Source organism: Mustela erminea, chromosome 3, assembly GCF_009829155.1.
Source record: "Mustela erminea isolate mMusErm1 chromosome 3, mMusErm1.Pri, whole genome shotgun sequence".
Taxonomy (NCBI): Eukaryota; Metazoa; Chordata; class Mammalia; order Carnivora; family Mustelidae; genus Mustela; species Mustela erminea.
In genome coordinates, this window is record NC_045616.1 from 15,038,573 (window position 1) to 15,049,856 (window position 11,284).

The window sequence follows — 11,284 nt, forward strand, 5'->3', positions numbered from 1 at the left end:
AGACTTGGAAACCGGTGCCTGGGCTGAACGGCAGCGCTTTTCCTTACGAACTCTATTTCCCAGAGGTCATCGCGGGACGGCGACCTAGGGTGCCCGATATGGGCCAATAGCCCTAAGGCTGGAGAAAGCCGTCTTCCTGGGAACCCCCAGAAGGCTGCCGCCGCGTCTTTAACGCCTCTGTCACCGCCGGTCCTGTGGAGCGCGCTTTTCGGGAAAAGTGAGTATGTGTTTAAAAATGTGAAAAATTAGGGTGCCTGGGTGGCTCAGTGGTTTAAAGCCTCTGCCTTCGGCTCAGGTCATGATCTCGGGGTCCTGGGATCGAGGCCTGCATCGGGCTTTCTGCTCAGTGGGGAGCCTGCTTCCCTCTCTCTCTCTGTCTGCCTCTCTGACTACCTGTGATCTCTGTCTGTCAAATAAATAAATAAAATCTTAAAAAAAAAATGTGCAAAATTAGCCACTCCCTGCTGCTTGTTCTCGGTGGGTGAGTGAACTGCGGCAACAAGAATTCTTGGAATGCCAAGGTTCGTTCGGCTCCGGGTTAAATGCGCAGAAACAGCCAGGACCTGTGCCCTTATCGGAGCTGGTCAGACTCGGCGTCCCGAACGGGAGCCTCAGAAGCAGAGGACAGGCAGGGTCCAGCTCGCTTTTCCGGTCAGCCTCAGGGTGCGGCCGACCCTTGAGGCGCGTGGTGAGATGCGTTGCAGGGGTCTTTCCGCGAATATTGCGGCCTTTTGTGCCGGCTTGTCTCCTCGGGCTGTGCTGCCTGGTTTGGTTCCTCAGGATCCTTCGACCGGACTAAGCTTGTGGTTTCTCTTCCCTTGACGGGAGGGAACCCGTCTAGTCGGCGAGCCGTTGCTATGTTCATTATTGCGGTCTTTTGTTCTCGGCTGTTTATTATTTTTATATATTTTACACGTTTTTGAGTTTCTAAACAGTTGTCTGAGTGTCGTAACCTGTAAAAGATGTATTTTAAACCGACATTCACATTGGGTTAAAAAAATAAAAACAAACACAAGCGCAAGCCTGTCATTTCCCTTTTTACGACCCTCTAATGAGGGTCCTCATTATGAGGGTCTTCTAATGAAGACCCTCTTCTGAGGGCGCCTGGGTGGCTCAGTAGGTTAAGCGTCTGCCTCGGGCTCAGGTCATGATCCCACGTTCTTGACTGGGATGGAGTCCCGCATTGGGCTTTCCTCTCCCGCTACCCCTCCCCCTTCTCATTCCCTCTCTCTCTCTCAAATAAATAAATAAAATCTTCAAACAAATAAATAGTAAAAATAACTCCTTTGAATTGTAAAGTTTGTCTTGTAGCGTTGACTATAATCTGCTTCCTAAATGCATCAGTCAGTGACTAGTACTGTGAAGATCGGGTGCTCCCTGAGGATTGAATGATTTCTTTTTTTAAAATAACCAGCATTGCAGTTTACAAAACAGAATTAGAACAAAAGGGCGCTTGAAGGTGCAAAACAAAGAGATTAACTAAAATATGCCAGAAAAATATGAAAAAAAAAAATCTGGGATCACAGTGTGATGTCAGACAATAAATGCAAAAAGGAATGCAAAAAATGCAAACAAATGCAAATAACAATTTATTTGGGGGGTCTTAGGAATTGCATTTGGAGAGACGCCTGTATTTGGGAGAAAACCCATATAGTGCTCTGCCTTGGGGGTGGAGGAATTCCTAGGATTCCTAGGAGAGGAATTCGTAGAAGTCTTAGCTAGATTGCTTTGCAAAATTATGATTGGCTGAAAGAGTCTAATTTCTGTCGAATTCACAGATTGCTGTCTGGGCTGCAGGAAGCAGGATATTTCGGTTTGGTGTTGAGCTATCCTTAAAGTATGCGTTTTGTGTGGAAGTGGAACTGCATAGGCCCCACATCCTTAATGGCCCCCTGGTTCCATTTTCAACATACTGTCCTGACAGGAGCGACTGTTTCAGGTTTTTCCTTTCATAGTTACAATAAGACAAGGATCACTTCAAAATAAAAATAATTAAATAGGACAAAATTAGTTGTTTCATATTGATAAAAGGTAATCCCTATCCCTAACATTAGGGAAATGCATTGAGGGGTGCCTGGGTGACTCAGGAGGTTAAGCCTCTGCCTTCGGCCCAGGTCATGATCCCGGGGTCCTGGGATCGAACCCTACATCGGGCTCTCTGCTCAGCTGGGAGCCTGCTCCCCGCCTCCTCTCTGCCTGCCTCTCTGCCTACTTGTGATCTCTGTCTGTGAAATAAATAAATAAAATCTTAAACAAACAAACAAAAAAGGCATTGAAAGAGCAGTTCACAGCCATTAGTTTGTCTGCTGTCAAAACAAAACAGGACAGTACAGTACAGCAGATGAGTGGTCGTGAGAACATGGAGAAATTGGAATCCATTACTGGCAAGACTGAAGAATGGTGCAGCTGTGGAAAATAGTATTTTCCTCAAAAAATTAAAAATAAGATTACTACGTGATCCAGCAATTCCTCTTCTGGGTATATTCCCAAAGGAATTGAAAGTGATGACTTAAACTAGTATTTGTATAATGTTAATAGCAGCAATATTTACAGTAGCTGGAAGATGGCAACAAGCCAGTGTCAATGGACAGATGAGTGGCTAAACATAATGTGGTGTAGGCGCACAATGGAAAATCATTCAGCCATATAAAGGAAAGAACCCATGCTCATTCGGACACATGCTCCAACGTGGACAGATCTTGAAGACAAGCCAGGTAAAATAAGGCAGACTCAAAGTGAACAAACACTGTGATTCCACTTATATGAGGTCGTTAGAATCGATTTATAAAAAGTGGGAAAATGGTGGTTACCAGGCATTTGGGGAAGAGGGGAATGAGAATTTATTGTTTAATGGGTATAGAGTTTGAGTTTGGATGATGAAAAAGTTCTGGAAATGGATGGTGGTGATGGTTGTACAACAATGTGAATGTACTTAGTACTCCTGAACTGTACACTTAAAATGACTAAAATGGTAAATTTTGTGTTACGTGACTTTTACTGCAATAAAAATAATAGCAATACGAAATAAAGATGTAACAGTTATGAACTGTTACTGGCAAAACAATATAACATTGAGATTTACAAAGTATAAATAAAGTGACACTGGGGACGCCTGGGTGGCTCAGTTGGTTAAGCAGCTGCCTTCGGCTCAGGTCATGATCCCAGCGTCCTGGGATCGAGTCCCACATCGGGCTCCTTGCTCAGCAGGGAGCCTGCTTCTCCCTCTGCCTCTGCCTGCCATTCTGTCTGCCTGTGCTCACTCTCTCCCCCTCTCTCTGATAAATAAATAAAATCTTAAAAATAATAATAATAATAAAGTGACACTGAGTACATGATGGCCTCCTTTTTTCTCTTAATATTCCTTAAAATGACAAAAACACATACAAATTTAATTTTCAAAGGAATAGATCCCCTACAGCTCTAGAAAATACCATCAGAACCCCAGGAATTGAGAGAAAATCTTGGAAGGTATGCAGCAGTGTGCCCTGAGATCCAAAATCCATCTAGTAGAAAGATTCAGAAGCAGCAGCCAGGAAATGAAAAGGAGGAAAAATTATAAATAAATTACAGAACATAATGATGGTGTTGGGCCAGGAGAGACCTACAAAAAAATATATCCTGGATAAAGTTTCAGAACTCTTAAGGATAAACAGAAAATCCTAGGAGCTACAAGGATATAAAAATAAAATTTAGTTGTCTCAAATGATAAAGGCAGAGCCAGAAATTCTTGGGTAGGACTCTAGCTCCAGCAGAATGAGTAGTTCAGTGAGGTCGTCAGAAAACCAAGTTTCTTCCTTCCCTCCTCTCTGCTGCTCAGGAGTTCGGTGTGATGTGGACATGGAGACAAAATCAAGGTTCTGTTGGGAAATAGGAATGGATGTTGGGTAATCAAGCATGCCCACTCTTCTAGGCAAAGCAAAGAGGGTAAGGCTGATATCAGACTCAGCAGCAGCACCAGATTCTAGAAGATGGTGTGGACTAATATCCTCAAATTCCTAAAGTAAAATGACTTAGAACTTGTAAGTCTATAACCCTTTAATCTAGCTTTCAATTGTGAGTGAAGTAAATGCGTTTGGAAGTTGAAAGTATTTGCATAGATTGTAATCCCTAAAATATTTCTGATGGAATTAGTGATAAATATAGTCATTTAAAAAAAAATCAAAGAGGGCACCTGGATGGCTCAAGTCAGTTGAGCATCTGACTCTTGATTTCACCTCAGGTCATGATCTCTGGGTTGTGAGATGGAGCCCCATGCTGGTCTCCACTCTGGGCATAGAGCCTGCTTGGGATTCTCTCTCTCCTCTCTGCCCCTCCTTGCTTGCATGCTCTCTCTCATTCTCTCTCTCAAAAAAAAAAAAAAAAAATCAAAACAGTGTAACTTGTATGGATTATAGGAGAATGTAGTAAGTACATTAGTAAAATATCAGGGATCAAAATGATTCTTGGGGAGTATTGTGAAGATTTAATAATAGGATTAAAAACACATGATAACAAAAGGGAATGGCAAAGATATGATGACAGGCTAAGGTACTTGTCTTTTTCAAGGGGATGACACAGATACCATTTCACTTCAGATGTAAATTTTTTTAAATGTTTAAGTATGTATATTAAATATTTAATAGAGACCAGTAGGCAAATGGAAACATGGTATCTCACTTTGTAGCCAGTCACAGAGTAGTCTTAAACTATATTCTTTTAAGGCAACATTCTTTTTAAAATATAAATTATTTATTTTTGTAATTAGATCTTCACAAAATTGCCTTTTCACTGTGTTTTGTTGATGTGAAATCACACTGTACACAAAAGTACACAAAAAGTACACAAAAGCTGGTCACCTGGGGAACAATAATTGTATATTCAGTTTAATAGAAATAAAAGGATATTTGTCTCAAAACACAAGATTTTATCTGTTGCATAAGCTTTCGTTGTGTCATCAGATTAGAAAAGTTTTGAAGTAACATTTTTAAATTCTTGATAAAATTGTTGTGTGGCCATAGGTCCCAATCAAGATAGTGGAGAGAGACCCGCAGCCCTCCTCTCCATTTGCCAGCTTTGGATATTTCTTCCTTCTCCACACATCTAGCCTGTGTCCTGAGCCCCAGCATCAGCTTCTGTTCTGGGTTGGAATGTGGACCCAGGGCACTGGCTGCACGAGTAGGGAGGAGAGCAGGACTTGCACCAAGTTGCCTCATTCCCCAAAGTGTGAATACTCACTCACCAGCGCTGCCCACACCTTCTGGCCCACCAGGCCATCAGTGTTTGGAGTCTTGGACCTAATACATGAGAAGGTAATGCCAGCTCAGCTTGGAGTGCTTCGGGGAGAATAAGACATCCACCAAAAGGAGGGCTTTTCTGCCAGGACCTAACACACCAGTGCTCTGGACCACAGACCTCTGTTCAGAGAGACACTGGCCAAGGATGGAATCACCACTTCAGCTGTTGGCAGCTTACCTTCCAGACTGTCAAGTATGCTTTTTGCTGTCTGCATCTCTTGGAGTAGTGTTATTGTCTACTTACCCATCAGTATCAACAAGGAGACTTAGAACCAAAATTAGAGATCTGGCTTGACTGTATTTTATTTTCTATTAAGTATATGGGGGAACCTGTACTTCCATGATGTTGCCAAGGAGAGAGACTTACCAGGTGTTGTAATGCCGTGTGCGTTGTACGCCCACCTTAAAAGACCACCAGAGACGCAAGTCAAAGCCAAACAGCAAGGGTCGATTATTACGAGTTCGCACCCGGACCTCCACGCACTCGTTGCCGGTGACGCTGAGAGATCCCAAGCAGAGTAAATGCAGGGTTTTTATAAGCAGGTACAAACAAGTTTGGGGAGGAGTACAGACAAGTTAAAAAAAATCATACCTGGTGTTGGTTGATTGGTGTTGGGAGCCCGCGCGCACATCAAGCAAGCGTTCAAACAGAAGCGAAAGTAGCTAGTTAGCCCGCGCTTTGAGCAAGCACTTTTACAGAAGCAGAAGTAGCTGGCTGATAACACTTTGGGCGGAAACAAGTTTCGGGTGGGGTGAGGTTTGTCCAGGCCTTTCAGTGTCTACAAAGCTACATATAGGATTTCATCAAAATGAAAAATTTCCAGTTTTAGGAGCATGAAAAGACAAGACACAGTTGGGGAAAACCACTTGAGCATTTATCTGATAAAGGATTTATAAACCAGAATATATAAAGAACTTTCAAAAAACTCCCATTGTACTACACCAAACACCCTAATTTTTTAAATGGGCAAAAGATTTGATCAGATACTTGTAAAGTTTTTCGGCGAGATAAACACAACAACAGGCAAAGTGGGTGCAAGGCAAGATTTATTAAAAACGCTCTCCGGCGAAGTTTCAGGGCTCAGGAGAAGGGGAGCCAGGAAAGTTGCGCTGGGAGGAGGTGGGCACCCTCCGGCGAGGTTCCGCGACTCTGGAAAGCAGAGTGGCGGAAGTCGCACCCAAGGCAGGGAGGAGGGGGCTTTTAAGGGGTCTCGAGGGGAGCTCAGGGGTCTTTTGGCAAGTTTCCCTTATTTGGATATTTCTCCTGCTTGTCGGGGTCCCATTGGTCCACTGGAGCCCAGGCCGGGGGTCTCAGATTTTTGCTTGTCAGGGTCCCATTGGTTCATGGGAGCCCAGGGCGAGAGGGTCTCGGATTCCTGCTTGGGCCTTTGTTCTCCTGTCCGAGTTCAGGTTTTGTGGCGGGAACTTTCGCCATCTTAAGTAGCCCTTTCTGCCAGCCCAACAATACTTCACTAAAAAGATATATTAAACTCAAAAAATGTTGCACAACAGCATTAGTCATTAGGAAAATACCGATTCAGACTATAGGGAGATACCACTAATGAAGTTCTAGAACCTAGGTGAGGTTCGGTGGGCTGAGGTCCGGAGCTGATGACCAAGAAAGAATTCTTGAGACATCTTTGGTGCAAAATGGTAGTTTATTAAAGCACGGGGACAGGACCCGTGGGCAGGAAGAGCTGCTGCCCCTGGTTGTGATGGATGGCAAGTTATGTACCCTGCAGTTGGGGGAAGGTGAGGGGAAGGGAGGTTTCAGTGGAGTTTTCATATGCTAAAGAGAGCCTACAGGGTGCCAGGATACTGGAGGCCTTGCCCTTGTGGCTTGATCAATGTTGGCTTGATCAATGTCATCCTTAGGCCAGCCATTTACATCAAGATAGTTGGGAGACTTTTTGGTAGGATGTCATAATCCTGCTATCAATAGTCTTTGTTAGTGAGATTTAGGACATTTGTAAGCCAAGGGAGACACCTGTCTTGCAGGATTGTGATCCCTGCAAGTTAACTATTTGCTTCTCGCTTATGGCAGTCAGGGGTGCCTGAGGAATGCTACACATATGACTGAGGGGGAGCAGATGGAGAGGGGGTGCAAGGTGCCAGCTTTTTTTTGCTTTGTCTTCAGCCAGCCTCGTGCTCCCTCATCACCACTACATACCTACTGTGGTAGAAGAGCGCACATCCCCTCAAATACGTCCACAACTTAACCCCAAGAATGTGTGACTGTTACCTTATATGGCAGAAAGGACGATGCCCTCTTAAACAAGTTAAGGATCCTGAGATAGAGCAGTTATCCTAGCTTATCTAGATGTCCTTGACATAATCACATTGGTCCTTACAAAAGACAAGTAGGGAGTCAGAACAGAGGTTATATGATAATGGAAGCAGGGGGACAGAAAGAAAGAATTGAAGATGCCACACTGCTGCCTTTGAAGATGGAGGAAAGAGGCTGTCAGCCAAGGAACATGGGTGTTATGCCCCAATAATGGGTCCGTGATTAAAGGAGCGAGACTGATACAAAGCAAAGGTCAAGCAAAGCTTTATTTCGCGCCAAGCATCAAGAATCAAACTGGCCCGCCAGGGCCGCGCCTCTTACAGAGAGGGCAACCCCGCTCTCCTTTACGGACTAGCTTTTAAGGGCAGAGGCCATGCGGTTGGGCCTGGCCACGCACAGGTGGCCAATGAAATTGTAACACACAGAGAAAACCGCACAGTGTTTCTAGGTGACCAGTTTAATTACAATTTCACCTTGATTGGGATTGGCGCCCAAAAGGCTCCCAAAGGGTGGGGCCCATACTCCTTGGTACCGAGGGAGACAGTATGCAACCCCCCACTGATCGGATGTCTCCACCTGCCTGACCCATCCTTGTATCTGTATTTTGTTACCTGAGGCTGGTTTCCAGGACTTGTTTTTAAGTAAGTCCCCTGGGGGAAGGGGAGCAGGGACAGTTTAAGGGTTAAACAACAAGGTTATTGTTTAACCTCAATGGAAGCCTCTGGCTAAAATATAAAAATATAAAATAGGTCCTTATAGTGGGCACCTTCCACAAGCTGGAAAAGGCAAAGAAAGAGCCCCAGGAGGAAGCGTCCATGCTTTCACATTGACTTGGGCTCAGTGAAATGGATTCTGGACTTCTGGCTTCCAGAATTGCAAGAGAATAAATGCATGTTCTAAGCCCCTGAATTTGTGGCAGTGTGTTACAGCAGCGATAAGAAACTAACATGCCTCTGGGGCGCCTGGGTGACTCAGTGGGTTAAAGCCTCTGCCCTTCAGCTCAGGTCCTAGGATAGAGCCCCGGACTGCTCAGCAGGAAGTCGGCTTCCCCCTCTCTCTCTGCTGGCCTCTCTGCCTACTTGTGATTTCTGTCTGTCAAATAAATAAATAAAATCTTTTTAAAAAAAGAAAAGAAAGAAAGAAACTAACACACCTCCTAAAATGATTTAATAAATTTTAATAGATAATACAAGATGCTGATGAAAATGTGAAAAGAGCAGAACTCTCACACTTTGGAAAACATTTTGTCAGTTTCTTATAAAGTTAAACTGTAAGGGCCTATTCAGCCAGAGTGGCCCCACCCCGGTTGAACTGCCATTTTGTTGTAAAACTTAAATTGACCTGGCCCCCCACAGGGGAACTTATTTAAAAACTTATTTAACTTATTTAAAAGTCCTGGAAACCAGTCCCAGGTAACAAAGTCCAAGTACAAGCTTGGGTCAGACCAGGTAGAGGTATTCAACCAGTGGGGGCACATACTGTCTCCTAGCTACCAAGGAGTATGGGCCCCCACCCTTTGGGAGCCTTTTGGCGCCAATCCTAACCAAGGTGTGATAGGCTAAATCAAATGTCTACTAGGGTAAATTGTAACTCATTTGGTCACCTAGCATGAATGTGCAGCTTTCTCTGTGTGTTACAATTTCATTGGCCACCTGTGTGTGGCCAGGCCCAACCACATGGCCTTTGCTCTATAAAAGTTAGTCTGGAAAGCAGGGAGGGGTCGCCCTCTCTGTAAGAGGCACGGTCCTGGCGGGCCAGTTTGATTCCTGATGCTTGGCACAAAATAAAGCTTTGCTTGACCTTCACTTTGTATGAGTCTCGCTCCTTTAATCACGGGCCCATTATTGGGGTACCCAATTTGGGGGGACCCAACAAAACATGCACTTCCCATGTGACCCAGCAATTTCGCATCTAGGTATTGATGAAGTTCTTGAACCTAGGTGAGGTTCAATGGGGTGAGGTTCAGAGCCGATGGCTATGAAAGAATTCTTAAGACGGCTTTGGTGCAAAAAGGTGGTTTATTAGAGCACGGGGACAGGACCCGTGGGCAGACAGAGATGCTGCTGCGCCGAGCATGTGAGGAGTGGCTGGTTATATACACAAGAGTTGGGTAGGTGAGGACAAAGGGGTGTTCAGAAGGGCTATTGGGGTAAAGAAGACTGTCAGGATGTTGAAGGCCTGGTTACTATCAAGCTAAGGCCGCTTTCCCTCTAATGAGGCACTAACATAAAGACAACTGGGAGTCTCCTGGTGGAATGTCACATTCCTGCTATCAAGCGTCCTTGTTAGTGAGATTTAGGTTTAGAAGAAATTTAACTTTATTTACTTTTCCTTCTACCTCAGCCTCCTTCAGTTTTTATGGAGGGGAGGGTGACATTAGGGCTTGAGGAATTGAGTTATGTGCCTTTGGAAATTGGGCTATTGATAAGGTAACTTCTTTGTTGTAAATCTCAAGGACATTTGTAAACCAAGGGAGACTCCTGCCTTGCAGGATTGTGATCTCTGCAAGTTAATTATTTGTTTTTCTTTTAGGGCAGTCAGGGGTGCCTGAGAAATGTCACACATATTACCAAGGGGAGTGGGTGGAGAGGGGGTGCAAGGTGCCAGCTTTTGCTTTGTCCTCAGCCAGCCTCCTGCTCCCTCATCAGTATCTACTGAAGGGTAAATGAAAACATATGTCCACACAAAAACTTGTATGAAAATCTTTTTCTTAAGATTTTATTTATTTGACCCAGAGAGAGAGTTAGAGGGAGCCTGACATAGGACTTGATCCCCAAACCCTGCGATCATGACCTGAGCTGAAGGCAGATGCTTAACCAACTGAGCCACCCAGATGCCCCTGTATGAAAATCTTTACAGTGGCTTTACTCATAATAGCCAATGCCTAGAAACTGAAATATCTACCCACTGGTAAATAGATCAATAGATTTTGATACTTTCATGTAATAAAAAGAAACAAATTTCTGGCATTTGTCAACACAGATTAATCTTAAAAGCATTATGCTAATGGTGAGTGCTATGAAGTGTGTAAACCTGGCAATTCACAGACTTGTACCCCTGTGGCTAATAATACATTATATGTTAATAAAAAATATAAAAAATTATAAAAAGTAAATAAAAGCATTATGCTAAGTCAGAGAAGCAGAACACAAAAAGTTCCATAGTGTGTGCTCCTTTATATATAGTACACAAAAAAGAGACAAAGCCAGAAGGGACAGAAGTCAAATCAGTGGTTCCCTAATGCTGGGGAAAATGTGAAGGGATTGACTTGTAAAGCAGCACAAGAGACAATTCAGGGTTGAAGAGGCTGTATAAACAAACCTTATTCTTGACTCATTTAGTACCCAAGCCCAAACTTTTTTGTCTTGTCTACTTTTCACAAAATGCTGCAGAAAAGGGAAGGTTTGTTAAGGCAGAGAGGGGTAGAGAAAAGGAAATTGTTAACAGAGGATGAATGCATTGTTCCAGACCAGGTGGTCCTCCTAAGTGGTGCTGACCAGGTAATGTCAGGTTAACTGGTTAAAGGTTACATTCCTAGAGAGCTGAAACTATTCAGACTGGATATGAAGTCTTGGTTTGCTGACATGGGGTTTAGCACAAGTGACTCCATCCTGGCCCTGCTGTTTTCTTATTAACACCACAAAGAAGGAAATGGAGTTATAACTCCCAACCCTTATATCAAGTATTTCCTAATTTAAAAAAATAATAAATGCTGCTACACAGC

The 11,284-nt window shown here is 43.8% G+C and overlaps 1 long non-coding RNA gene across 1 annotated transcript; it reads left to right on the forward strand.

The window, feature by feature from the left end:
• Positions 1-37: 37 nt before the first annotated feature.
• LOC116585923 lies at positions 38-5,556 on the forward strand. Its single transcript, XR_004283807.1, has 2 exons — positions 38-217; positions 4,998-5,556. It is a non-coding gene; the product is annotated as an uncharacterized LOC116585923 (long non-coding RNA).
• The last annotated feature ends 5,728 nt before the right edge of the window (positions 5,557-11,284 follow it).